This window comes from Impatiens glandulifera, chromosome 5 (assembly GCF_907164915.1).
Source record: "Impatiens glandulifera chromosome 5, dImpGla2.1, whole genome shotgun sequence".
Classification (NCBI taxonomy): domain Eukaryota; kingdom Viridiplantae; phylum Streptophyta; class Magnoliopsida; order Ericales; family Balsaminaceae; genus Impatiens; species Impatiens glandulifera.
The window spans coordinates 10,444,692-10,468,403 of NC_061866.1; the positions used below are offsets into that span (position 1 = coordinate 10,444,692).

Here is a 23,712-nt window from a genome sequence, read left to right on the forward strand (position 1 = left end):
TGAAATGCATGTGTAGAAGTACTCTTAGAGTAAAATCACACTATTGAGTCACTGAAGGGATAATGGGTAATAATAAAATAGGTTTTAAAAAACTAAAATCATTTTACCAATACTTGCTGGCAAGTTACCCAAGACAGATACAAGAAGAAGAAAACCTCCAATTATTGAGTCATCTTGCCCTAATTTTAAATAGGATGACTTGAATGAAAGAAAGGCAAAAAAGACAAAGAAAAATGCTAAATTGGCTTCTTTGAAAAGAAATGTTTGCGGATCCGACGCTTTGTCAGATCAAAATGAGTTTTTTTTTTTATAGTTCTTTAATTCTCTTGTAATCTCCGAAAATAAGAAGTTTGTCGATATGATTCGTCAATATAAAAGGGAGTGATAAAATGATTTATTTGGAAAAAAACGAAAGTAACAAAGATTGAAAGCTGATGAAGAATTATGATTGTTGTGAACGAAATTTGAGCTATATATATTGGGTAATTCGAAAAAAATGGAGTTGGCTGAATTGGGTTTGCAACATAATTGAATTTTAATGTTTCATCGACTTGTTTTGTTAAGGTAAAACTTTGGTTCTACTACGTTTCTCCTTGAATACTTAATAACAGATTAAAAAACGGTTAATTATATTAAAATTGTTAATAGCTTAATATTAATCAATTAATTTTGTTAATTATAGTTAGTAATAAAACTTTTATATAAAAGATATCATAATTGTTTGTAATACACAACTTGAATAATATTGCATTTTTAATTTATCTTCCTCTTCAAAATTTTAACACTACTATCCATTTCATAATATTATTTTATATATCATTTAAAAAAAATTGAAATTTAAGAAAATTAAGAATATCAAATTGTGGAGTACACCAAAATAATAATAGTAAATAGTATAGTATAATAATATGAATAGTGAAAAATGATTAAAAAAAGAGAGAAAATTTTGAATATATATATATATATATATATATATATATATATTATTTATTTTTAAAATGTTATTAACCATTACCGTTCTCAAAATTTTATTTTGTTTCCCATTCTCACGTCCTTGATTAGGAACTTTAAATGGCGGGATGGTTATATGCTTTAATTTTATCGTTTTGTTCAATTGTCCATGTTGTCACTATTAATTTGATTGTTGTCGTGTCAATTTATCTTATTTTATTATAAATCAAATATTATAATTTAGTAAAAAAAAAAAGTTGGATACCATTTAACAATGCTAAAAAAAGAAATAATACTCCAAGGCATTGAATTTAAAAAAAAAAATTATGATTGAATAGTAATCATAAACAGTATGAAATAATATTTACCATAGTAAAAAAGCATGTTTGAAACAAATCTCACTATAGGACAAATTAAAATACTCCACTAATTAACTCATCAACCCCTAATTTTTATTTTTTATTTTTACTCCTATTAAAAAAAATATTTAGTTAAGGAAAACTAGAATGACTCGTTTAAAATCGAACCGGCGGTGACATTTTAGTCTTTTAAACCGACTTTTACCACTATGCTACCTTAGTGGGTTGAATGTATCAAATACAATATAAGTGGAAAAAAAACATGAACTTTGAGATCCATCATGTGATGGTGTAATAAATAGCCGTAAAAATGAATGGATAAAAGAAAGTTTAAAAAAATTCCGACCTGCCGGATTCGAACCAGCGACCTAAGGATTACCTGTTAACAACAACTACAGTCTTCCGCTCTACCAACTGAGCTAAGGTCGGATTTGTTTATGCAATCTTATTATCTATTGAAGATGGATATATTATTAAAATTTTAATAAATAATAATCAAAGTCAACTTTTAAAAACACAAGTTATAATATCCAAGTCCAATCAAAACTTAAATTAACCCAACAACTACATTGTGAGACATATTGACGATTAGATGATGAGAAAGGTATCATCTTCCACTGAACCTGTATTACGAATAATGCAAGTTTTATACAATTCTGTAACTCAAAGCTGCACATCAGACACCTAAAATGACTTCTAGAAATGTAAAGACCATACAGATCTTCAAATGAATGATTAATTTGTAAGTTTCTTGAGAACACTATTAGCTCAAGTTACCTGCAGCTTATATTTACAAAGACCATACAGACCTTTAAATGAATGACTAATTTGTAAGTCTCCTGAGAACACTATTAGCTTAAGTTCTCACATGTGCATTTAGTTTTAGTGGTGTGATTATTGCTTTGGGTCCTGACTTTGATTCTCGGACCCTGCAATCTTTAGACAATTCAAATGCAGCCAAAACACAAACTCTAGATATGTTCATATTCAAACATCATTCTAAGGAGAAAACAATAATTCATTTTACCTTGAATTTAAGCGAAGAGTCACGTTTGTGGGTGTCATGCTAGTTCTCCTTTAATTCAAAAAAAAAAGGATACAATGTTCTTGTGATATTTAAAAAGTGTTGACAGCAGAATCTAAATCAATTAAATCAGAAATTCAAATACTTGGAGATAGAATAAAAAATAACTAAGAGAATATTTTCATTGATTCTGTGACAACTGGAGTGCTCGGTCACAAGAACTCACAAAAAACTCAAAGACTTAAATTACTTGGATAGTAAGTATATGATATTCCTTCAGATTCACTAATATAACTGAATATGACAATTCTGTGTAGCAAAGGAACAAGAGGAGTAATCAAATCTGACTGGATACAGTAATAGAGTTGCAATCAAGGGTATGCTATCAACTGAGTTATTTCCAAAATGTTTGACTAGTATCATATTATCAATATTTCCCATTTGATCTATAGGGTGAGATAGCTGCTAATTTTGGTTCTCAAAATACACAGCACAGTGGAAAAGAGCCAGATTTTGACCTATGGTCAGGAGTTCAAATCACCTCTAATTTGTGTTCTACTTGGATAAGTGGAACTCGTAACAACCAACCCAAGTCATTCTAAAATCAAAATTAGAAACTATTGCATAAAACTTATAACTGAAACATTAGCAGAAGGGCAGGGAAGGAAGGAATTGATTTCATACTCATTGCAACATGAACCATCCAACAATATTCTAGAAAACCATCATCTTCCTTAATACTAATAATGCAAGATAGCACAAAGTCATGAATCAGCAAATTGAAAGAACTTGAAATGTAGATAAAGATGAACTTACCTGCCTCAAATGTATTGGCAATGTTAAGCTCCAAAGACCACACACATATAACTTTTAAATGACGAAAGTCTAATCTTCTTAACATTATTGTCTGAATTTAGCATCTGGGCATTTGGTCTAGTGGTATGATTCTCGCTTTGGGTGCGAGAGGTCCCGAGTTCGATTCTCGGAATGCCCCAACTTCTGAAAACTGATTTTTTTATCTTCTTAGATCTGAGGTTCAAGTTGACATTTACAAACAGTAGATGACATTCTGTATTAGACCTGTAGGCAGGAAACAAATCTATGTAATTGAAAAAACTAGGACAAGTAATAAAATCACCTATTTCTCAATGCAATATTTATAGTCTTTCCATAATTTTTGGTACAAGTCAGAACAGTTATCCAAGTCAACTAAAACCATACTTGTATGAAAAGAAAACAATAAAAGATGTTTGACCAATAAATTACGCAGGTCTAATAAAACTCAATAGTAATTCCCAATAAGAACGTTTTGATTTAAAGTAGGATCATAATTGTGGGGTATCATGCTAGCAACCTACGGGAATAAACACGGGTCCAAAATAAAAGGTCAATTGAAACCCAACAACAAATTGAATAGGGTATCCATTGAACAATGGTACAGATGACAAGAATTTAATGAAAAAATATCATAGGATATAAAATAATCACAATACAACCAAAGAAAAAGCATCTTTGAAAATATTACCTAGAAAATATGTATAAGTATTTCACTAACATTACACGAAAGGTGCATTTAAGGAAAAACTATTGCTGCTGTAGAACATTTGGATCCACAAACGTCATCATTATCCACGAGTATAATAATGATAAAGTTGTTAGTGATTATTATTTAGATTAAGTTAGTTAGGTATTTAAAAGTAATTATTATGTTTGATAATATATTAGGATTTTGTAGTTAGATTTTAAAGTGATTATGTTACCGTTGGGGGATTCGGATTTTGTTTGTAGTTAATCGACGATTTCTTCTTATAATCTTTTTTTTTTCTCCTCGGAGCTCTTGTTCTTCTTCTTCGATCCGTTCTTAGATCGATCGATCTGCTTCACCATCTTCAACAACAACTTGCGCTTCTCCCAATGGATTCCTTCCTACTCAATCGTTGTTGTGTTGTTGGATTGCTCCAACCAAGTCTGATGGATGGATGAATCTCAAATGGAAAGATCACCGACGACGAGTTCACTGGCGCTGCTGGATCTATCTATCTATCGAAAAGGTCTGTCTTTCTGTCAGGTGTCATTGGTGCTGTTGTAGACGCGAAGGTAGCTAAGTCTTCCTCCTATCTTATCCTATCCTATTTTGACGGCGTTAAAGGTCAAGGATCACTCGATCGATCCGTCGTCTTGTGCTTGAAGGATGGTCACTCGATTGCTTTGGATGGATGGTACCGAAGAAGGACAGAAAGTACTCTTTAACACTGCTTCTCCAATCACCAATCACCGTAAGTTGTATTCTTAATCCGTATCTACTATAATTTACTTTCTCGGAGATTGTTATCGTCTCTCCTCCTCCTCCGTTCATCATCTAGATCCGTTCTTAGATCGTTCTTAGTTTACCATCTTCAGGAAAAAGACCTTATATGAATGAGGTGGTTTTAAAGTTACAAGAAGAAGAAATGCTTTAGTTAGTTAGTTCTAGTGTTTTCTCTTAAGAGTCTAATTGTGAATAATACTTATTTAGAGTATGTTTTTGATACTTCAGGAACCCTTCCAGCTTTCTTCGTTTTTTGGATACTTATCTAATCACCAGACCTTACCAAAACGGGGGCATGATTAGATAAGTATCCAAAAAACGAAGAAAGCTGGAAGGGTTTCTGAAGTATCAAAAACATACTCTAAATAAGTATTATTCACAATTGGACTCTTAAGAGAAAACACTAGAACTAACTAACTAAAGCATGTCTTCTTCTTGTAACTTCAAAACCACCTAATTCATATAAGGTCTGTATCCTGAAGATGGTAAACTAAGAACGATCTAAGAACGGATCTAGATGATGAACGGAGGAGGAGAGACGATAACAATCTCCGAGAAGGTAAATTATAGTAGATACGGATTAAGAATACAACTTACTTACGGTGATTGGTGAAGTAGTGTTAAGAGTACTTTCTGTCCTTCTTCGGTACCATCCATCCAAAGCAATCGAGTGATCATCCTTCAAGCACAAGACGACGGATCGATCGAGTGATCCTTGACCTCTAACGCCGTAAAGATAGGATAGGAGGAAGACCTAGCAGCTACCTTCGTCAAACCTAACCTCGCCTCTACAACAGCACCAATGACACCTGACAGACAGACATTTCCGATAGATAGATAACAATTTGAGTAGGAAGGAATCCAACAACACACGATAGATAGATCCAGCAGCGCCAGTGAACTCGTCGTCGGTGATCTTTCCTTCTATTTGAGATCCATCCATCCATCAGACTTGGTTGGAGCAATCCAACAACACAACAACGATTGAGTAGGAAGGAATCCCTTGGGAGAAGCGCAAGTTGTTGTTGTTGTTGAAGGTGGTGAAGCAGATCGATCGATCGATCTAAGAACGGATCGAAGAAGAAGAACAAGAGCTCCGAGGAGAAAAAAAAAAGATTATAAGAAGAAATCGTCGATCAACTACAAACAAAATTCGAATCCCCCAACTTACGGTGGTGATTGTGATTGGAGAACCAACCAGTGTTAAGAGTACTTTCTGTCCTTCTTCGGTACCATTCATCCAGCCATCCATCCAAAGCAATCGAGTGATCCTTCAAGCACAAGACGACGGATCGATCGAGTGATCCTTGACCTCTAACGCCGTCAAGATAAGATAGGATAGGAGGAAGACCTAGCTACCTTCGCGTCTACAACAGCACCAATGACACCTGACAGACAGACCGACCTTTTCGATAGATAGATCCAGCAGCGCCAGTGAACTCGTCGTCGGTGATCTTTCCATTTGAGATCCATTCATCCATCCATCAGACTTGGTTGGAGCAATCCAACAACACAACAACGATTGAGTAGGAAGGAATCCATTGGGAGAAGCGCAAGTTGTTGTTGTTGTTGAAGATGGTGAAGCAGATCGATCGATCTAAGAACGGATCGAAGAAGAGCTCCGAGGAGAAAAAAAAAAAGATTATAAGAAGAAATCGTCGATCAACTACAAACAAAATCCGAATCCCCCAACGGTAACATAATCACTTTAAAATCTAATCTAACTACAAAATCCTAATATATCATCAAACATAATAATTACTTTTAAATACCTAACTAACTTAATCTAAATGATGATCACTAACAACTGGGTAAAACAAAATAAAATCACAAGAAATGTACTAGGTTGAACCTGGGTAAAACCAAGTGCGGATTAAATTCACACAATGATCGGCCATAATAGTTAACAAGCTGAAAGTAGATGGATTAAATAAGGTTTCATAAAAAGAGTCTGAATATATAAGCATCAAATAAGAATAGAATTAGAGTACACTAACTTTCTGTCTAAACTGTGATCAGATATAGTAAAATCATGCTATTTAAATATGCAGTTCTATTTGTAAAACCCATCCAACTTAAATATGCAAGAGAATAAAAAAATGAAAAACAACTCAACAAAGTAGGAAAGTCAACTCCAATAAAAAAACTAAATGGAAACGTCAACTCCAATAAAAAAAACTATTTATGATAATATTAGTTACATGAGCAACAGGACATTTGGTCTAGTGGTATGATTCTCGCTTAGGGTGCGAGAGGTCCCGAGTTCAATTCTCGGAATGCCCCAATGCTTATGATACAATTTTTCTCATAATGGTATATCTAGGAACTCTTTATTTTTTAATCTAGACACAAAACTTGAACATGAGAATTTGAAGAATTAACCAATTAAAAACTCTTAGCTCTCATTTCAACTACAACTCAAGAACAGATCTTCTAAATCAGGGATTTATTAACTTTGTTTTCACTGCTCTAACTTATATTAGGGATTCGTAAAGAAAATCTGGAATCATAATCAGAAACTATTGTGAAGAATTTTTATTAACAGAGCTCCAAATAATTATTACATCAGCCAAAAACCATGAAATGAGTTGGATATACATCCATTTGATACTTAGAAAGATGCGGGATTGTTTGGTTTGGAACTATGCAAGTAAGTCACTGGAATGTTTATTCGAGGGGCCTTGTTTGTCATTTCATCATTCCACCAAAGAATATTTTAGAAGTTCTAGCAAAAGTGGGCTTTATTTTTTCTTTTGAATTGAACAAGAGAGAATAATACATCATTCTAATATGTACTATCAGCCCAAGTAGTTCATGAAAATATAAAAGTTTTGTCCAGAGGAACTATATCTAACAAAATGATTTGATCCACTTCTCAACTTCAATCCTCTTCCAAAAGAACAACTCTAACCAACTGATAAGATGTTTCAAAACATTTAAATCCCAGAAATATACATATAAAACCTGAAGCTTTTCCCTATTCCCAAAGAAAAATAAATTTACAAGTATTTTATGGCATTAAGTTTTGCAGAGAAAAATCCCCTGCCCCTAGTGAAAAGGATAAAAGCCTACAAATAGTTTGAAATAAAGAAAGAAGTCAAAGTCTAATTTTATCATTTATGTTTATTAAAATGATCACATATGTTGTGAAATAAGATGTTTTTGAGACAAATAAGATGTAAGAAACAAACTGGCACAGTCTGGAACATTTTTTGTTGCCCATTTGATCATAGGGTGAGATAGCTGCTAATTTTGGTTCTCAAAATAGACCTTAGCACAGTGGAAAAGAGCCAGATTTGGGACCTATGGTCAGGGGTTCAAATCAACTCCAAGTCTCCAATTGAGGCCCCTTCAATTTGTGTTCTACTAGGAAAAGTGTATTTCAAAACAACCAACCCAAGTCATTATAAAATCATAATTAAAAACTATTGCATAAAACTTATAACTGTAACATTAGCATCCTACAATATTCTAGAAAGCCATCATCTTCTTTAATACTAATAATGCAAGATAACACAAAGTCATGAATCAGCAAATTGAAAGAACTTGAAATGTAGATCAAAATGAACTAACCTGCCTCAAATGTATTGGCAATGTTAAGCTCCAAAGACCACATATAACTTTTAAATGGCAAAAGTCAAATCTTCACAACATTATTGTCTGAATTTAGCATCTGGGCATTTGGTCTAGTGGTATGATTCTCGCTTTGGGTGCGAGAGGTCCCGAGTTCGATTCTCGGAATGCCCCAAGTTTTGAAAATTGATATTCTTTTTCTTGGGCCTGAGGTTCTTGTTGTCATTTAGAATGTGTAACATCTGCATTAGACCTGTAGGCACTAGGACAAGTGTTTCGGCAGATGTTGTGCCAAGTGTATGAAAAGAAAGAGAAAAAAAGATGTCTAACCAATAAGTTACACAAGTCTAATGAAATTCAATAGAAACCCAACAACCAGTTGAAGAGGGTATCCATTGAACAAGGGTACAAAACTACAAATGACAAGAGAATTTAATTAAAAGATATCCTAGAATACAAATAATCACAATACAACCAAGGCTAAAGCATCTTTACAAATATTACTTAGAAAAGATGTATAAGTTATTTCACTAACATCAAAAGTAAAGTGCATTTAATGTTACAGAATGAGAAAGTTATTGGTTAATAATTTTAATGAATGACCAATGTCTAAGCCTCTTGGGAACATTCTTCTTTACAGTATTAGCTCAATTTTACTTATGGGCATTTGGTCTAGTTGTATGACCTACCGTTGAATTCTTTTATTCTTTTTACATCCGAGGTTCAAATTATCTTTATATACCATTTACACCATCTTGATGACAATCTGTATTACAACTATGGGCAGAAAAACAAATTTAAGTAATTGAAAAAACTAGGACAGTTATTAATTCACCCATTTCTCAATTCTACATCAATAATTTTCCTTTAATTTTTGAACAGATATCCAAGTCAACCTAAAACATAACTTGTACAAAAAGAAAGAAAAGGAAAGATGTTCAAGCAGGTCTAATTAAACTCTATAGAAACCTGACATCCAGTTGAGGAATGCATTTACCAGTTGGTAGTCATTTGCCAAAATGGAGCAAACTATAGTATTTACCGTATCTCCGTATCCGTATCGTATTTGATATGATACCCGTATCCGTATCCGTGCAACATAGGTTGGTAGTTATTTGCCAAAATGGAGCAAACTATATTATTTACCTAGTTAGGTGAATTATTTTTTCCTGATTAGAAAGATTCTTGCCAGTGTTCAATGTTATGAAACCATGGTTTGTTCTAAACATAAAACAATGCTTCATGTCACCAGCCAAATAAAATAAATTTGAACCTGGATCAAATTCAAGTGATAGATTATAAATAAGGTTCCACTAAAAGAGCCTGAATATATCAGCATCAAATAAGCATACAAGTACATCACTCTTTTTTTTTTTGTCTAAACTGGGATCAGATCTAGTCAAACAAATCTATTTAAATATGGATTTCTCTTTTGAAATCCTGTCCAACTTAAAATGCATGACAATAATAATTAACAACTGAAGAAAGTAGGAAAGTCAACTCAAATATAGAGAAATACTTTATCAAATTATTAGTTAAAAAAGAAACAGGGAATTTGGTAAACATGCATGTGTGTAACTAACTAACTCACCTATTTCTCAATTTTATATTTATACTTTTTCTTTAATAGTAAGAAGAATTGCCAAAGTCAACCCAAAACCATAATTTATGATAACATATAACAGATGGTCAACCAGAAAATACTACAAACAATGCCTCAAATGACAACAAGAAAAATTAATGAAAGGTATCCTAAAAAAGATACAAAATAATCACCAGACAAACTCCAAGGCAAAAACATATGTTCAAATATTACTGTCAATGATATAGGCAATGTTACTACAGTCAGGGGTATGAATGAATTCATCAGTGATTGTCTTGTCTCTCTCTCCCTTTCTCTAGGTCTCATACCCTTTTATATTATAAAACCCTAACTGCCATGAATAAAACTTTGCTGCTATCTATTATCAGTTGAGTAAATGCATACACATAATCATAATTAATAGAATAATTTGAAGTTCGGACTTCATAGATGCTAACAAATCAGTTGAATTAGGTAGCAGTTGTGATAAATCTATCTTTCGATTAGAGTTATGGAAGGGGATATATATACCAGAGGGAAAAGGTAGATGTATCAGACTCTTTCCAGTAAGAAATCGCCTACTACCACCGCCATCTTCTCAACGCCGACGATGGTGAGAGAGGACTAAGAAATCGGGCATAGCCGCCCGGCCACTAACCGCTTCCTTCCTTCGTAGAATGTAAATACTACTAGGTTAATGACAAATCAAATCTAAAGCATAAATAATTAAATGATTCATATTTAACGGCAAAATTCACAATTATTCATACTTTAAATTTTCAAATAAACAAAACTCAAAAAATTATAAAATATACACACATTAATTTATACTAGCATTTAGCCCGTGCATTTGCACGAGTAATAATATAAAAACCGTGAAAAAAAATTACGGATAACATTTTTTATTTTATTTTTAACCGTTTTAAATTTATGGGTGAGTCAACCCAAAATCCGACTCAATTATCCATTTACTCAACATCATTATATATTAGTTAGTTAAAAAGTTGAACTTATATTAATATTAAAACGTCCCGCGTTTATCAAATTTGGTGTTGAATTTAAAATATAAAGTCTTTATAGCCTAGTTGGTTAAAAAGTTGTATTTGTTTTGTTAGGTTGCAAGTTCGAAACATACCTCTAGCATTTTTAATTTTATTTTTAACCGTTTTAAATTTAAAAACGGGTCAACCCACAATCCGACCCAAGTATCCAAATTAACCACAGCTCTCGACCCGGCAATCCGGACACTTTAAAAATTAAGCATCATTATATATATATAGATTAGTTAGTTAAAAAGTTGAACTTATATTAATATTAAAACGTCCCGCGTTTATCAAATTTGGTGTTGAACTTAAAATTTAAAGTCTTTGTAGCCTAGTTGGTTAAAGAGTTGTACTTGTTTTGTTAGGTTGCAAGTTCGAAACATACCTCTAGCATTTTTAATTTTATTTTTAACCGTTTTAAATTTAAAAACGGGTCAACCCACAATCCGACCCAAGTATCCAAATTAACCACAGCTCTCGACCCGGCAATCCGGACACTTTAAAAATTAAGCATCATTATATATATATAGATTAGTTAGTTAAAAAGTTGAACTTATATTAATATTAAAACGTCCCGCGTTTATCAAATTTGGTGTTGAATTTAAAATATAAAGTCTTTGTAGCCTAGTTGGTTAAAGAGTTGTACTTGTTTTGTTAGGTTGCAAGTTCGAAACATACCTCTAGCATTTTTAATTTTATTTTTAACCGATTTAAATTTAAAAACGGGTCAACCCACAATCCGACCCAAGTATCCAAATTAACCACAGCTCTCGACCCGGCAATCCGGACACTTTAAAAATTAAGCATCATTATATATATATAGATTATAAAAAAAAAACTCACAACTCACTGGCTTAGTTTATTAATTAGATATTAGGTTTTAATAAAAGTTCATTTAAACTTATTTATTAATATTTGTTAAATATTTTTTTTAAATTAAAATATATATTTTTTCCTTTTTTTTATCAATTAATTAATTTATCTTCTTTTATTTATTTATTCTTTCTTTATTTGTAGGTTTTATTTAAAATTTTCTCTATTTTAAAGACTAATATTTAAATATCATAATATATAAAATAGATCAATGTTTATTATAATATTTTTTTTACTAAAAATTTTAAATTTTAAATTAAATATTAAATAAAAATATTATTACATTCATTTTTATTTATATTTAAGAAAAAACAATTTTATACAAAAACATTAAAGTATAATAAAATTCACAAATAAATATAAATAAAATTCACCAACAAAATTTCTATTATAATTTGTTTGTTAATTTTGTTCTACTGTAATATTTTTGTGAGGGTATTTTTTTGTTTTTTTTAATATAAATAAAAATGAAATTAATAAGTCTTTCAAATTAATATTTGATTTAGAATTTAGATTTAGAATTTTTAATACAAGTAAATAGTTTAAACATTAAACTATTTTATACATTTTAATATTTATGTATTAGTCTTTAAAAGAAAAATAATTTTAAAATAATCTATATTAACATAGGAAAAAGGTAAAATTTTAGAAAAATTAAAATAAAAAAATATCAAATAATATAATAAAAATAGATAAAAAAAAAAGAAATAAATAAAGGAGATAAATTTATTAATTAATTGAAGAAAAAAAGGAAAAAGAGAAAATGAATATTTAATTAATAAATTTAAAATTTTAAAAATATATATATATATATATATTTAAAATTGTTAATAAATATATGTTAGATGGCCATTCCTTTTGCCCTTACCTCTCTATTGTTTGTCATAATTAACTCTATGTTTATAGTTTTAATTTATACTCTATTTGGAATTTTTTTATTTAATTTTCACATAATTTTTTTTGGAAAAGTTATAAAGAATAGAGATAATAATATGAAATGCAACAAATATTCAATTACTCATCTTAAAATTTGATGTCAAGATGTACAAAATGAGTAATAAGTAGTGGGTTGTCATGTGGGATTGTTTCTGTCAAAATTTTGTTTTGATTTGTGAGTTAACCCGCCGTCCGTGGTATCTCAAGTGACAAGAGCCTGTTCAAAAGTAAATTTTAATAATTGGGGGCAATCCTAGAATAGAACTCTTTATGATGATGGTTTCTTGTCGGCATGTAGAAATACATCATTAGATTTTGTAAGAATTTGCAAAATAAAATATTAATAACTGGGGCATGTCGAGAATTGAACCTTTCGCACCCAAAGTGAGAATCATATCACTAAATTAAATGCCCAAACATGTAGCTTGAGCTAATAAAAAAAGTATTTCTCAAAAAGCTGAGATATTAGTCATTTATAGGTTCTATATAGGTTTGAATGTCCAAGTTTTGTGATATTTGGCATGTAACTTTACATTTCAAGAAGTCCTTTCACTTCACTTGGATGTTGTGCTAAGTTGGGTTGTCATATCAATTGCATTGTTGGTAATGCAGGCTAAGGAAAATTATATGGTTTTAGGTTGACTAGGGGTGGTAGATATGTGATCCACTATACAAATCATAATATAAATTAAGGTATTGAAAACAAGGTTAAAATTCCTCATTGAAAATAGATCTTGCCTTTTAATAGTCTAAAAGGAGCAGTTAGAATAACAAAACTAAGATTTGTTTTAATTTTAGTTATTCTTTCTCAAGTTAATGTTTTGTGTCTAGATCCAAAAATAAAATGTTCCTAGATACATTGATATAAAGAAGCTATCGGGATATAGAGGTTGAATTGCCCCGTCTTTTTCTCACTTATATGCACACTTCGCACTTCTTAAAAGTTTATTATAAATAGTGTCTCACCCGAGATTGAACTTGAGACCTCTTGCACTAAACTTAATTCCATTGTTTTGACGGAAATGAGTATTTATATGGTTATTTGAAGTGCTTTTACTGGGCTGCTGCACTATTTATGGTTATCTTGCACTAGTTAGTTATTCTTTTTCAAGTTAATGTTTTGTGTCTAGATCCAAAAATAAAATGTTCCTAGATACATTGATATAAAGAAGCTATCGGGATATAGAGGTTGAATTGCCCCGTCTTTTTCTCACTTATATGCACACTCCGCACTTCTTAAAATGTTATAAAAAGTGCCTCGCTCGAGATTGAATTTGAGACCTCTTGCACTAAACTTGATTCCATTGTTTTGACGGAAATGAGTATTTATATGGTTATTTGAAGTTATATGGTTATTTGAAGTGCTTTTACTGGGCTGCTGCACTATTTATATGGTTATTTGAAGTGCTTTTACTGGGCTGCTGCACTATTTATGGTTATCTTGCATTATCAAATTAAAACAGTTGTTACATGCATTGTTCAGCATCAAATAAATGTTTCATTACTGTGTTAGGGGTTGAAAAAAATATATTTGGGGGCATTCCGAGAATCGAACTCGGGACCTCTCGCACCCAAAGCGAGAATCATACCACTAGACCAAATGCCCAGTTGCTTATTAATATACATGTTTTTTTTATATACAGATGTTATTTGTGTTGAAGTTGAATTTTCCTCTTTTGTTGAGTTGTCTTTAATTTTTTCACATTTTCATTGTCGTTGATTGTCATGCATATTGAAATTGGATGGGGTTGCTGACAAAAGAAATTCATATATAAAATGACATTATTTTTCTAAACTTGATTCTATTGTTTTGACATGCTTTTACTTGATTGCTGCACTATTTTTTTTTTGCTATATAGCATTATCACATTAAAACAATTGTGAACATGCATTGTGAGCATCAATAAATCTTGCCTTTCTAGGTAGGTGTAAACATGTACATAATTAGTTTAAGTTGACTTGGACCATTGCTAGAGAATAGTTTGAATTGATCTACAATTTCACTCTTCTTGTTCCTTATAACTATCATATTTAGTTATATATTACCGATTATGAAAGAACAAGATCTACTTATTATCCATGTCTTGACAGCATCTGTTTTATATTTTTTGTTTGGGATCTTGAGTTATCTTTAAATCTTTGTTAAAAAAAAATGTAAAAAAATTGATCAACAGATTTTTGGGGCATTCCGAGAATCGAACTCGGGACCTCTCGCACCCGAAGCGAGAATCATACCACTAGACCAAATGCCCAATTGACTTGTTGAATATTCCCAAGATTATTAGACATAAGTGTTTTGAATCTTTATTATTTTTTTAAGAACGTTTGATTCCGTTTCTATTTTTGAGTGTGATTTATCCTTACGGGTTCAGCGTATAGCTCGAACACATAGTTAGTCAATTTAATCAGACAAACGAAATTTACAACATGACAAGTTCAAGAACCTTAGAGAGATTCGAGACATTATATCCACCCTTATAGTCTTTTATATTTGAGGCAAGTAAGAAAACTTAATTTACATTTCAAGATATCATTTTGACACTCAATAATAAAACATGTTCAAGCAATTTCTTCATCATTACATCAAACACAATTCCTTCTTTTGGGTTAATATGATAATTATAATCCATATGCAATAGTGTAATGTTTTTTATACATAAATTTATTTACTATATATATATATATATTTTTTAAAAAAATTAGTTGCAAATTTATAATGTTGCAATCTTGATTACAAAGACTGCTTACTTTTGTAAAATCATTTTCTTTGTGAGAAAATTTATTTCAATTTTTTTTCAAAATGTTAAAATTTGTATAGAATTGTCATGAATTCTTTCGTAACAACTAGGATATATATATATATATATATATATATTATATATTATTAATGCATTCTGAAGCTTCTTTTAATATATTTGTATTTTTAGATTGCGTTCATTTTATTACAAAAGAAAACATTGTTCATTTTATTACAAAAGAAAACATTTATAACATTTATCACGATCTTGGACATACATATTTATTTCAAAACATGTAATGAATTTTTTTTAACCATTTAAAATGAGACATTAACATTGTTACGTAAAGAGTTAATGTACTGGATAGAGTCAAAATAGCGGTTTAGTAACTACGGTTACAAATGATTATTGTATAAATAGATCCGTTTTTATTACACTCTATCAAAAATAAATTATTAGTTAATTATTTTTTTCTCCCTACTAGTATTATATCTAATGCTTATCATTTCAATATCTGTTTGATTCAATGTATCATTTAATCAATTATTAAATTATAGTTAAAGGTAATATCAAATACAAATATATTAAATCAATTATATTCTTTGAAAACAAAATGATATATTTGTAGACTTGTAGTATGTGAAGTGTGAACATAGCAAATTATGTATTATCAAATACAAATTAAGAAAATTAACTTCATAAAAAATACAAATTAAGTTAAAAAATCGAGCTAACTAGTGTTTGCCAAACGTGCCTTTAACATCCCCGCCATACTTATCTCACCACATCGGCGTTGGGAAGCTACCGGCGGTTTATCCTTCGCCGGTCACCGGACACAAACATCGCCGGTCACCGGAAACATACATCTCCGACTTTGGTCCCCTTCCATACCTCTCTTTTCACTTCTCCGTCTAGCTAGGGCAAGGCTTCTCACCATTATCAGGACAGCTAGGTACTTCACTTGATTTCATTATACTCTTAAGATTTAGGAAATCGTTTTCTTTCCTATTATTTCTGAATCTCTTTTGATGCATTTACTCAACTGATAATAGGGTTTGTATTTGTCTTTTTGGAAAATGTTTAAAATAAGTTAATTGAATATCTTTTCTCATAAATTCATGGTCAACTTTCGATGAATTTAGTATCATTTTCCCCTTTTCTCTCCCTGTAACAGTTAAGAACACATTCACTTACCTAGATTTGGAAATGGATATCTTATGTTTGAAAAAATCACTAATTCCATTAATGAGTGAAGAGTGGAATTAGGGTAGAAGAAAATGGAACTCTATTGGAAATTTAACTTAATTTCAACATACTCTTAAGCAAACATATAACTCCAATTCATATTTCAACCCTAACCAAACATAGCCTTAGATAGTGTTTGTTTTTCTGAGGATTATGTCTAAGCAAATGCCCAAGCTTTATTAAAATGTTCTTAATAGAATATTTAAAGAAAATCAATGTTTTCCATTTTCCAAAATACTAAAACCTTTGTCTGGCAACTTATATACATTTACTAACTGAACTCGAGAACAGTAGACAAACACTGAACTAGGTACCTAGAGCACCCTAAGAGAGAACCATACCACTAGGTCAAATGCCTGCACCAATAAAATTTTCTAGATGTATATATCTTGTATTCATCTTGGAACTACTATTGTTTTTTAACATAGTTCTCCTCTTCCCATTTATGTGTCCGTTCATTTTACCTCCACCACTCTATTGGTGTTCATTATCAACTCTAGATTTATAGTTTTGATTTGTACTCTATTTGCCATTTTTTTATTTTGACTCATGTAATTTTTTGGGTGAAGATTATTAAGGTAATATGAAATGCAACAAATATTCAATTACTCATCATAAAATCTCTGACTTCAAGATGTACAAAATGAGTCATAGAGAATTAATTGGTTTGTTCTCACTGTGGAATAGTTTCTGTCTTCAAAATCTTGTTCATTTATGTGTGAATAATTCACCAGTAAATTTGTATATCGGTTTGTCAAGATCATTCTTAAACTTTGGACTGCTAATGATGATGGTTTCTTGTAGGCATGTAGAAATAAATTCGTCATTAGCTTTGTGAAATTTACATATATGTTGTATTACAGGCCACTGTGAGTTAAGGTAGTCAATGAATCAATTTCAATGGTGGTTGTTACATTGTAAAATGGAAAGGACTTCAAAATCTGATGAGTGGTGAGAACTGTGTCCTTGAAAAACCTTCCCTTTGTATTTATGTTTTTGGTTGACTTTGAGCAATGTCTGCCTATATTATTGATCTGTGCACAATAATAGCTAAGATTTGAAAAACATATTACCAGATGGATCTGAAAACTGATCTCTTATTTTGGAATGTTAAAGTAAAATATATTAGTTGTTGCATTCCGATAATTAAACTCGGGACTACTCGCATCCTAAGAGAGAATCATATCATTAGACCAAACTAAAACAAAATCAAAGTTTTGTATTTCCCAAAATGGTTACATATGTGATGACATCCATATATACTAAACCTTTGTCTGACAACTTATACATTTAGTAACTTAACTCGAGAGTCTTCTTAGACAGACACTGGACTAGGTACCTATAGCACCCACCCTAAGCGAAAATCATACCATTAGACCAAACTAAAACAAAATCAAAGTTTTGTATTTCCCAAAATGGTTACATATGTGATGACATCCATATATACTAAACCTTTGTCTGACAACTTATACATTTAGTAACTTAACTCGAGAGTCTTCTTAGACAGACACTGGACTAGGTACCTATAGCACCCACCCTAAGCGAAAATCATACCATTAGACCAAACTAAAACAAAATCAAAGTTTTGTATTTCCCAAAATGGTTACATATGTGATGACATCCATATATACTAAACCTTTGTCTGACAACTTATACATTTAGTAACTTAACTCGAGAGTCTTCTTAGACAGACACTGGACTAGGTACCTATAGCACCCACCCTAAGCGAAAATCATACCATTAGACCAAACTAAAACAAAATCAAAGTTTTGTATTTCCCAAAATGGTTACATATGTGATGACATCCATATATACTAAACCTTTGTCTGACAACTTATACATTTAGTAACTTAACTCGAGAGTCTTCTTAGACAGACACTGGACTAGGTACCTATAGCACCCACCCTAAGCGAAAATCATACCATTAGACCAAACTAAAACAAAATCAAAGTTTTGTATTTCCCAAAATGGTTACATATATGATGACATCCATATATACTAAACCTTTGTCTGACAACTTATACATTTAGTAACTTAACTCGAGAGTCTTCTTAGACAGACACTGGACTAGGTACCTATAGCACCCACCCTAAGCGAAAATCATACCACTAGGTCAAATGCCTTGCTGCACTGATAAATTTCATGAGCCAATGTTACACTTGGACAGGATTTGTTAGATGTGGCTTAGAATGTTTATCTAGGGATAACTCATGACTGTTATTTTTAACATAGTTCCTACCCATTTATGTGTCCATTCCTGTTACCCTTATCTCTCTTTATTGTTTGTCTCATAATCAACTCTAGGTTTATAGTTTTGTTTTTTTTACTACATTATTTTCCCTTTTTCTTAATTTTGACTTTCATATTAGTTTTGGGTGGAAAGTTATAAAGATAATAATATGAAATGAAACAAATATTTGTTTGTGGGATAGTTTCTATAATCATTTTACAATACTTCAGGATCATTTTCAAAAAATAATGTTACTCCAACATATTGATTGTCATGGGGGCATTCCGAGAATCGAACTCGGGACCTCTCGCACCCAAAGCGAGAATCATACCACTAGACCAAATGCCCTGTGGCTTAATAAACTGCATATTCCTTTCTTGAGTTGTCTTTTATTTTATATCACTTGGATGGGTTAGCTCACAAAAGAAATGAATATTAAGTGGCATTTTTAACTAAACCTGATTCCATTGTTTTGACTGAAAGGTGTACATGCTTTTACTTGGTTGCTAATTTGCTATATCATATTAAAACACTTGTGAACATGTAATGTTGATCATAAACTATACATGTTTCAATAACATTGCATATCTGGGTTAGGGATTGACAATTCGACATTTACATTTACGTAATTTATTTAGGTCGACTTGGATCATTATAATGACTTGCACCAAAAGTTAGAGAATAGCTTGAATTGATAGCCAGTAACCATGTATCTGCAATTTTAATGCTGAATCCAGTTAGATATATTTACTCCTTGTTCCTTTGCTACATATAACTATCATATTTGACTATGAAGGAATATTATATACTTATTATACATGTACTGACAGCTTCTGTTTATATTTTTCTGTTAGGTATCTCAAGTTAACTTTAATCGTATATCTTATTTTAATCTTTGAGATGAAAAAATGAAAAAGAGTTGATGCTACCTTTTTTTTAAGCTAAAATGGATTTTATGTGCATGTTTGAGTTTGATCATATCCAGAGTCTGTGTTTTGCTGCATTGCAATATGAGTCAATCAAAATCTAAGAAGAAAAAACCATTCAATTGCTAAAAGAATATAAGAGCATTCTGAGGATCGGGACCTCTCGCACCCAAAGCAAGAACACTAGACCAAATTCCCACATGTCTAACATGAGCTTATACTGTAACAAAGAATGTTCTCAATGGGGAGAGACATTGGTCATTTAAAAGTTCTTTCTATATATGAACTTTGGAGCATAACTGTGATACAAGCTGCCTTGTGACATTTGAAACAGGTACATTCATCTTGATTATTAATAGCAGGTTCTTGGAAGATGATAGGTGTCTGAATATCTGATGATCATTGTTCGAGAGAGAATGATAACTAATGGATATCATTATTTGGATATCTTGGGAAAACCCAACACATTAGTTTATGATTATGATTCTAGGCTGATTATGGTGATAGTTTTGAGATCCACTATGCCAAAAAAATGTAAAAATATATTGGGGGCATTCCGAGAATTGAACTCGGGACCTCTCGCACCCTAAGCGAGAATCATACCACTAGACCAAATGCCCATATGTTTAGCTTGAATTAATGTTAAAATGGAGAATGTGTTGAAGGCACCAATGGAATGCCAATATTGTCATTTAAAAGTTCTTCTATATATTGCTTTTGGAAATACAAGTTGCCTTGTGACATTTGAGGCAGGTACCTTCAGCTTTATTTAGTATTATCATATGCATTGTTAGTATTTAATGATTAATGTTGCAGGGAAAATGATATAATATATGGAGCTCTGGTAAAAGCTCTACATGTTAGTTTCTGATTTTGATTCTAGGCGGATTAGGGGTGGTAATTTTGAGATCCACTATAGTCTATACCAAGCATAATATTGAAGTGCTGATAACATGGTTAGGAATTCCCGATTCATTTTTTAATTGGTTTCTTTCTTCAAATTATGATCATGTTTGGTGTCTAGTTTCTAAAGTAAAAAATTCCTAGATATATTAATAATGAGAAAACTATTTGAATCATAAGGTTGAATTGACCTCACTTTTTTTTTATTGAGGTTGACTTTTCTATTTTTTTTAATCTACACTTAGTTTCACCCTGCTTCAACCTAGTTCAGTTCTTGCAATTGTATTTTATTGTAGTTGGTTGAAATGGTCAAAAACAAATAAAAATAGTATTTTTTTAAAGAAGTAAAATGTTGGGGCATTCCGAGAACCGAAATCAGGACCTCTCACACCCAAAATGAGAATCATACCACTAGACCAAATGCCCTATGTCTATCTTCAGATTTGAAGAGTGTTTTACTTTAGTTATTTACAAGTTCTATGTGGTCTTTGGAAAGTAACATTGCAAATACAAGACTGGTGACATATGAGGTAAGTAACTTAAATGGAATCTTTCTTCAAATTATGTTAAGAGGAGTGATAGGGGAGAGAATGGAAGAGGGAATGACTTGACTTCACTTCATTGGTCAGAAAAGGGAAAAAGTGGGAGGAAAGAGAGAAGAGAGAGAAATTATTTGATTTTTTCAGCCAATCATTTCACTTATGTTAATGATTGTGTCTAGATTCAAAAGTAAATACATTGATTGTTAGAAAACTATTTGGATCTGCTGAAGGCTGAAATGAATTTCCCCTGTTTTTCTTTCTTATTTATCTACTCATTTAAACCTTTTAAAAACTTAGGAAAATGGGAATTGAAATTTTGACCCTAAGTGAAAATCATACCACTAAATGTAATGCCCTGTTTCTTATGATATTGTATATTGTGTTTAAAAACAGTTGTCTTGTTGAAGTTGACTTTCATCGTCTGTTAGGCTGTCTTTCATTTTACGTAACATTTTTGTTTTCATTGATTGTCGTGTATATTTAAATTGGAGGGTTATTACTGAGATTTGTGTTTTCCTACTATTCTACTTACATCAGATATTATTTTAAGATGATCTAGGTGGTTGAAATGGTCCAAAATGACAACTTGTATGTGAGATCTAATAAGACCAGAAAATGGTCAAAAGATTGCAGGTCCATTTTTAGAATTGATTGGTCCTGAAGCGAGAACTAAATTTGTTACTAATACTTTTAATAGAGTTGTGTTCATTCCATTGCAGTTGATTTATGGGGAATTGTTATTCATTTGAAGTTTCTTTTCTGCTTTCTTAGACAATAGTTCATTCTACATGCCCCTAAATTTAGAAAAGATACAATTCACCCTCAAAGTCATCGTAGAAAGTATATATTGTTTGGAGAAAAACATAAAAAAAAATACATATGACTACTGCGGCTAACCTTTCTAAGGACTTCCAGTCTTTCTGACTCAATATTGTGAGCCTTCTTTCAAGAACGTCATCTTAAAAAAAACACTAACGTTTGTTGGGAAACCAAGGTCTTTCTTAGAAATTTCCTTGATCAATGCAGACATCCAATCAGGGTTAAACATGACTCAACAAAAGGAACCAAAACTTCCCTTTATGAGGGGGTTTCTCCTTATCTATATATTTGTTATTTCCATGCCATAACATTTTGTCGAACATTCTTTTTTTAACTTCGCTGGAAACCTTTCAATTGTGAGATATTTCTAATATTTGTATTCAAGGTTGTAACATTATTTTCAAATATTAATGTATTTCTTGCATTTGAAGTGGAAAAAAAATGCTTCCCAACTCTTTAAAAGAGAGGGTCATTGTGCACACCCCCTTTAAAACTGTGTTGTGTTAATTTGTAGTTTGTAAAGACTTAAATGATTTTTTTTCTTTTGTCATCTGTCTCCTTAGTTAAATGCTTCTGCATCATTTTCCAATGATTTTCCGAAAACATGTCGGGGCAGAACTATGATATTTGATAATATGGTGTGTGTGTTTTCTTCATCATGTAACCTAAAATCATACCTTAAGCTTCAAAAATAATGAGTTTTGGTCGATTTGGAATGACACAAATAGCCTTGAGAATTATGTTTAATTTTGCATATTACTGACATTTGTTGTTTTTCTTCAAATTATTCTTAATACAGATTGTTAAATTAGTGGTGAAAATGGTGGACTTGGACTTTATATTAAAGAGAGGACAACAAATTCACAGGTAATTATTTCAGGTTCATTTACAACAATTCTAAATGCAATATGATTTGGCTGTCTAGGTTTTATGAAAACGCTTTGATTAATTTTCCTTGTAAAAATTAGGAAAAATCCTCTCACAACAGAGCTTTGATCCCGGTAGATGAAGTGTCCCTGTTTGAAAAGTACGCTATACTTTGTTAAGACATAGATAGTTATCATGTAGGGACATTATTACAATTTGTTTTCACTAAACGTATGGACATGTTCTCAGAAAATCATTGGAAAATGATGCAGAAGCATTTAACTAAGGAGACAGATGACAAAAGAAAAAGTCATATATCACTAAATGTGGAAGAAAATGTATAGGTGTGACCCCTATTGGAAATTTAATTTCAACATACTCCTAAACAAACAGATTTCCATTTGCAATTGATATTTCAACCCTAACCAAATATAGCCTAATAGTGTTTGTTTTTCTTAATACATTTTCAAAACCAGTCATTATTACTTGTTAGGCAGAATTCCCATTACATCTTCCTATATATAATTCACTAAATTATGACCAGGTAGAGGCTTCTTGGTATTTTCTAGAGAGTTCTGAGAATTATGCCTAAGAAAAATCAAAGTTTTCAACTTCCCAAAATGATTACATATGTGATGAAAAATTACAACAGTTACTATCAATGTATACTAAACTTTGGCTGACAACTTATATACATTTACTAACTTAACTCGAGAACAGTAGACATACATTGAACTAGGTATCTAGAGCACCCTAAGCGAGAACTACTATACCACTATGTCAAATACCGGAC

General features: G+C 31.4%; 1 long non-coding RNA gene and 8 other non-coding genes across 9 annotated transcripts; 3 read left to right on the forward strand and 6 right to left on the reverse strand.

The window, feature by feature from the left end:
• Positions 1-1,650: 1,650 nt before the first annotated feature.
• On the reverse strand, positions 1,651-1,739 carry TRNAY-GUA. Its single transcript is given in 2 exon segments — positions 1,651-1,686; positions 1,703-1,739. It is a non-coding gene; the product is annotated as a tRNA-Tyr (tRNA).
• A 1,368-nt stretch (positions 1,740-3,107) lies between these two features.
• On the reverse strand, positions 3,108-10,475 carry LOC124940531. The gene is made up of 3 exons (XR_007099474.1): positions 10,329-10,475; positions 8,216-8,468; positions 3,108-3,414 (listed from the first exon to the last, which is right to left on the reverse strand). It is a non-coding gene; the product is annotated as an uncharacterized LOC124940531 (long non-coding RNA).
• On the forward strand, positions 3,257-3,328 carry TRNAP-UGG. The gene has a single exon. It is a non-coding gene; the product is annotated as a tRNA-Pro (tRNA).
• On the forward strand, positions 6,854-6,925 carry TRNAP-AGG. Its single transcript has one exon. It is a non-coding gene; the product is annotated as a tRNA-Pro (tRNA).
• TRNAP-UGG lies at positions 8,318-8,389 on the forward strand. Its single transcript has one exon. It is a non-coding gene; the product is annotated as a tRNA-Pro (tRNA).
• Positions 10,476-14,183: 3,708 nt separating the features above from the next.
• On the reverse strand, positions 14,184-14,255 carry TRNAP-UGG. The gene has a single exon. It is a non-coding gene; the product is annotated as a tRNA-Pro (tRNA).
• Positions 14,256-14,829: 574 nt separating this feature from the next.
• TRNAP-CGG lies at positions 14,830-14,901 on the reverse strand. The gene has a single exon. It is a non-coding gene; the product is annotated as a tRNA-Pro (tRNA).
• A 4,237-nt stretch (positions 14,902-19,138) lies between these two features.
• TRNAP-UGG lies at positions 19,139-19,210 on the reverse strand. Its single transcript has one exon. It is a non-coding gene; the product is annotated as a tRNA-Pro (tRNA).
• Positions 19,211-20,336: 1,126 nt separating this feature from the next.
• On the reverse strand, positions 20,337-20,408 carry TRNAP-AGG. Its single transcript has one exon. It is a non-coding gene; the product is annotated as a tRNA-Pro (tRNA).
• Positions 20,409-23,712: the final 3,304 nt, after the last annotated feature.